Raw genomic sequence first — 6,450 nt, forward strand, 5'->3', positions numbered from 1 at the left:
CCGGGAACCGGTCCCACCCCTACCTGGAGAACAGAACCCCGCAGCAGCCCCGAGCCCCTTTTTCTCTAGCGTTTGTGGTCCAGCTTGAGGGGCCAGTGTGAGGAAACCTATCCCGAGCGAGCAGGTCCTGTTCTGACCTTCCCTTGTTATTTCGTTACTCCAGCTGCCAGCAGAACACGATTTGTCCCTTCGCGTGTGCTAGCATTCATTAACAGGAGGCAAAGCTGTAAAACTCAGTGTTCTGGATGGGATGGTTAATGTCACCTCAAATGTTACCCCCGCCTCCTCCCGCTCTCCCTGTCCATTGGCAGACTATAGAGACACAAGTCAGGTGTTGTCTCCATTTTACAAATCCGAAAAGAGACTGCTAGCTTAAAGGAAGTCTCAAGACAAAAGGGTCTCTCTCTCCTGCTTTAGATTTGACTTGGCCAATTGACCTCTAAATATGGCAACATTTGTTTCCATCTCTTTAGTGGCTGAGGCAGGGGTAGTCTATGATCAAAACCCTTCTGCCTTACCTGGGATCAGTGGAGAACCGCTACTTGGGAGGCCCAGGCAGGAGGCAGGAGAATCATTCGAACCCAAAAGTTCCAGGCAGCCTGCACAACAAAGCAAGACCCCACCATATCCCCCCACCTCCCCCCACCGCCAAAAAAAAAAAATCCCTTTCTTGTTCTGAGTTTTTCACAGCCATTGTCCCAATAGCATTAACTGGACAATTTGCAGGGTGTGTCTTGGAGATTTTTGTCACAGGTGAGACACCCTGGGGGAAGTAGATATTCTGCAAAGTTATCCTATCCAGGAAAACAAAAAACAAAAACAAACAAACCAAAAAAAAAGGTTCAATAAAATTGACATCCATTTTTTTAAAACTACCACCACTATGAAGAAACCGTTTAAGTTTTATTGCTGGTTGGTTAGAGTGCCCTCCTGTGTCTCCATATTAAAATACCATGTGAGAAGTTTCAAAGGACATAATGAAATTATAATCATAGCATTAGCATAACAATTGTTATTCTTCATATCTTCCAAAAGAACCACAAGGAGATCTGAGGAGCCTCCTGTGTGGAGGAATTTTCAGCAAAGCCACCTCACCATAAACTTCTATTGTGTTGTAGCCAAAATTGCCAGTTTATGGACTTTGTGCTTGGTAAAGGACTCCAGTCATTCCCTTTGGGTACTGCGACATCTAAAAACCTTTCCTGAATTAGAGGAATGAATTCCCCCTCTTATGATAAGAGCTATAAAGCAAATACTCACTCTCCCCGCCTCCCTTGCAGCTAGGGTTCCCAAGGTAAACACAGCCAACAGACGGAGCTAGAAGCTAGTGAGGCTGAAAGCACATGCCTCCTCCTCTCTGTCAATGGGCAGCTCCCTCTGCTTCTCTGGGACAGCAGTGGAGTCTGCACTTGACTAGTCTGCAGAGGGGAGTGGAGCATTGTGATCTGCTCCAAGCCTGGTTCTTCTGTCCTGCAGAGATTCCAGTTGCTACTCAATATCCTCTTAATGAGTTCCTTTATAACATAAATTATCCAGAGACTACGGGAATGGCTTACATCTAAGAAAATGATATAATTGTCAGATACTAAGCAGCCACTAGGAGGAAACACTGGGCTGAGTGTCTCAAGGAATATTCCAAAGACCATTCCTGCTCTCACAGACACAATGCAAAAAGTTAAAAGTGCTGAAAGGCTGGTAGGTAGGAGTTCCTGATATCTTATTAATTTTTTTTTTTTTTGGCAGAACTGAGGGTTGAACTCAGGGCCTGGTGCTTGCTAAACAGGTGCTCTACCATTTGAGCCACACCAGTAGTAAAATTTATTTATTTATTTATTTTTTGGTGGTACCGGGGATTGAACTCAGGGCCTCCTGAATGCGAGGCAAACACTAAACCACTAAGCTATATCCCCAGCAAGTTCCTGATATCTACACCAGTGCTATCCAATAGAAATATAACACAGGTCACATGACTTAGTCAGGTGGAGCTGCCATGACAAAACACTATCCACTGAGTGTCTTTAACAGCAAGAGTTTTATTTTTCTCACAGTTCTGGAAGCTAGAAGTCCAAGATCAGTGTGCCAATGAAGTCAGGTTCTGGTGAGGGTCCTTTTCCTGGCTTCTGGATAGCTGCCTTCTCACTGTATCTTCACATGGCCAGGAAAGAAAAAGCACTGGTGTCTCTTCTAATAAAGATCCTAATTCTATCATAGGTCTCACCTTCATGACTTCATCTAAACTTGAGCACCTCCCAAGACCCAATCTCCTACAACCATCACACTGGGACTTCAAACTATGAATTGAGAGAAGAACGTATTCAGCCCATGATAAATTTTATTTAAGGCAATATATTCAAAATATTGTTGTTTCAACATGTTGCCAATATAAAAATTACTGAGATATTTGATACTCTTGTTTTGAAATCCACTATGTATTACTTGTCAGTCTGGACCAGCCACGTTTGAAGCACTCAGTAGCCACAGGTAGTTTAGTGGATACCATATTGGACAATATTGACCTAGAGTTTTAAAACTAAAAGCTGTCTTAGTGATCATTTAGTACACCATCTCATTTCACAGATAACAAAATGAAGGACCAGTCAGACCTTGACTTGTTCAAGGTCATATGGTTGGTAAAAAGGCAAAGACAGGACACAAATCCAGGCTTCTAATTTCAAGATGGGAGTTTTCTCATGGCCTCTCCCTTTTTAAAGTCAGAAACGACGATGGAGGGCTGGGACAACCAGACTTCATAGAAGACCTGGAATAAAGTCATACCATTGGTTCAAAAAGAAGAAAACTAGCACACAAACATGACCTCCTCAAATGTTTATTAAACACCTTGTATTCCTGGCATTGTGCTAGATGCTACAAGAAACTCAAAAAGAAATGAAAAGTATAATTGAATGCACAGCTTACTCAAAGTTTAGAAAAGAAAAAAATACAAGTGAATCAAGTTGATAGGAAAGCCTACTGAGTGAGGGGAAGTCTTGGGAAGACCTTACTGAATGAAAAGGCCTTGGTCCCCAACTCTTCCCAGGCACTGGGATCCTTCTGGGCTATTTACTGCCTGCAGAGTTTCAAAAGGGACTGTCAAACCTCCATCAAGAGAGCATCATCTGGGCTGGAGGTGTGGCTTAAGCAACAGAGCACCTGCTAGCAAGTGCGAAGCCCTGAGTTCAAACCCCAGTACCACCAAAGAGAGAGAGACAGACACAGAGAGGGCGAAAGAGAGACAGAGAGAGAGCAACATCTATGCTTATTTGGCTCTTAGTTCTGAGTAGCAGGTAGCATGGCTCTCCCTTCCATAACTAAAAGATTGGAAGCTTCCAGCTGCATAAGTTTCTGCCTACAGCAACACTTGCTCTAAACGAAGTAAACCAGAGCATTTCCCAGTGTATGGGGCCCTGGGATGTTATCCGGTGTCACATGGAATAAATGTGGAAACACTGGTTGGGCAAGCTGAACCCAGCATTTTTACTGCAGGACATCTGAGGACCTTTTCTATGCTTTAAGCCACCAATGGCTTCAGCTTCAAGATCAAGGTCCTTAACATGGACTACAACTCTCTGCATGGGCAGCCCCTCATCTCTGCCTTATTTCTCTGCTTCCTACCACACCAGCCTTGCCTAGTTCCTCTGATTCTAAGCATCCTCTGCATGAGGCCCTGAGTTCAAACCCCAGTACTGCAAAAAAAAAAAAAAAGAAAGAAAGAAAGAAAGTGACTAGTCTAAGTTAAGATGTGTTATAGGCATAAAAGACACTAGATTTTCAAGATTTAGAACAAAAAAAAGTTAAATATTGCATTAATAATTTTTATGTTGCTTAAATGTTGCAATGACAATATTTAGCTACTCTGAGTTGGGCGAAATATATTATTAAAATTACTTTCACAGCCAGGTTACAGGAGGGAGAGATCAGAAGGATCACAGCTCCAAGCCAGCCCCAGGAAAATAGTTCTTGAGACACTATCTTGAAAACACCCAATAGGGTTGGTAGAACGGCTCCAGAGGCAGAGCATCTGCCTACCAAGTGTTAGTCCTGGAGTTCAAACCCTGAGACCCCAAGAAAAAAAAAAAGATTACTTTCATTTGTTTCTTTTTTCTTTTTTTGTCCCACTATGCCACTATGTAAACCACAAACCAGTCCGAACTCATAACCCTCTTGCCTTAGTCTCCTGAGCACTCACATCACACACACCTGTGCCCCACACCCAGCAATTTTTTTTTGCTTTGTATAATGTGGTTGCTGGAGAAATTTTAATTATAGATGTGACTCACGTTGTATTTTTATTAGTCAGTCTAAAGCCTTAAGATTTACCTACCCCTTGACCTAGCTAACACTAGCTTTCAAGTTTCAGATCTCTGTTGGCCTCCTTCCCCAGAAACATTCCCGGTGGCTGGCCTAGGTTTCCCATAAGCATAGATCCTTTGTTTGTAGAATTTACCTTGCCTTATAACTATACTATTTGGCTTAATGTCCACCTCCCAGTTAGTACAAGCTCCGTGAAAGCAGCAGTTGGGTTGGGGTTCGTTTGTGATTCCCCCAGAGTCCAGCACAGAGCCTGGCACACAGAAAGAAACCTTTCAATATTTGGTGAATGATTCCATAATTGAAGTGTGCTATACATCTCCAGAGGGGAACAGAATATCCTGAGTGCACCAAAGAACCTTCACCCCACAGAGTTTTGTGAGGGATCAGAATTATCCAGAAACACAGTTGAGAAGCATAGGATTGGAGACTGAAGAGGAAGTTAATGAAGCCTAAATTGAAATCTCCATTTGCATTTGCTCAGCTTTCCTATATTTGAAGGCAGCCATGGGTGGGTTTACTTTGGTTTCCTTCTCTTTTGTGTCACTTCTTTTGCAAACTGTGAGCTCTGGTTTCCAGAATTCTTCCATTAAGAAGATATTAAAAGCTGGGTATGGTGGTGCACACCTATAATCCTAGCACTGGGGAGGCAGACGCAGGAAGATCCAGAGTTTGAGACCAGCCTGGGCTACCTAGAGAGACCCTATATCAAAAACAAACATCCAGAAAAAAAGACATGGAAAAGCAGCTGAGCAATTCTCCTTGGTAAAGATATGAGACTTCATTCACACAGTGTGTGCAGGTGAAAATTAGTTTCAATCAGGGTTTTAAATAGTTTAAAGGAATTCATTAGAAACCAGTCCAGCCTGTCACATGAAAAGTAGTCACATGAAAAGTAGTCATGTTATAGATTGACTTAGAGAATGAGACTTGAGAAAGAGTTGTTAAGCTCAACTCATATCTAACCCTCCACAAAACAAAAGCCAGAGTGATTCAGCTCAGAGTGTTATTTTAATTTACTAGATAAATAATTTTCTCCAGGTAGCCCCACTCCATCCACAAAAGCTAACTGATCACTGTTGAGATCAGCCAAAAACTCCTAAGATTCTGTTCAGTCCTAGAGAATGGAAGCCAGTCCTCACTGCACCCCGGGAAGGACGGTGGCCAGCACTGTTTGAGGGATCCCAGCTGAACACTCTACGCAAGTCAGCATGCTGAGACCCTCCCTGTCCATTGCTCCGACAGAATGGAACAGAGCAAAACAAAGGCCGATGCATAGGAAACAGGCTACAGGACTCCGTTACCAAATTAAGTTCATTTTTAAGTGTTCCAGGCACTTCCAAAGCTCTGTGAAGACAACAAAATTAATCTTGATCCAAAATACTGCATTTTCTCATAAAACGTGTCCCAAAGAACTGACCTGACAGGTACAGAATATCTAAATAGACCAATAACCACAAGAAAAGACTGACAAAATAATCAACTCTTACTCCAAAGTGCTAAATGTGTATGAGTCCTCAGGTAAATGTCTTTGTACTGCCAAACTTTTGCCTAAATCCGATTTTTCACCCTAGGCTGACATAGCACAGCATAGCTGGGAAAAAAACACAAGTTGGCTATTAAATTCGTAACCACTAACCCCAATTGGTCTTCTAATTCTCCCTAGTTTTAAAACTGTCTTTCCCTAGGCCATTTTACCCCTTTATTCCTCACCTCTCTCTCCATGAGCTTCCAACATCTCTCCCCTCCTTACTCTCAGCTGATTATATCCTGACTTCCCATTTTACTGCAAAAAATTAAAAATCAGAACAAAACATCCACACAGCCCCAGTGTTCCACTCATCCACCATTTGTATCTGTACCAGTGTCCTCAGCCTCCCTTCCTATGACCAGCGAGAGGCTGTCTGTGCTTCTGTCAATGGCAGGCACACACACACACACGCACACACACACACACACACACACATACAAGTTTATACCACACACCCCATTCCCTCTCACTTACACAAGGACATCACTCCAACTGTTTTCCTCCCTACTAGATCACTTCCATCAACATAAAACAAGTTGTAATTTCTCCATCTAAAAACAAGTGGTACCTACTCCACTTCCCACTCCAGGATCGTCCTGTTACTCTGCTGC

The sequence above is a fragment of the Castor canadensis genome, chromosome 4 (assembly GCF_047511655.1).
Source record: "Castor canadensis chromosome 4, mCasCan1.hap1v2, whole genome shotgun sequence".
In the NCBI taxonomy this organism is placed as follows: domain Eukaryota; kingdom Metazoa; phylum Chordata; class Mammalia; order Rodentia; family Castoridae; genus Castor; species Castor canadensis.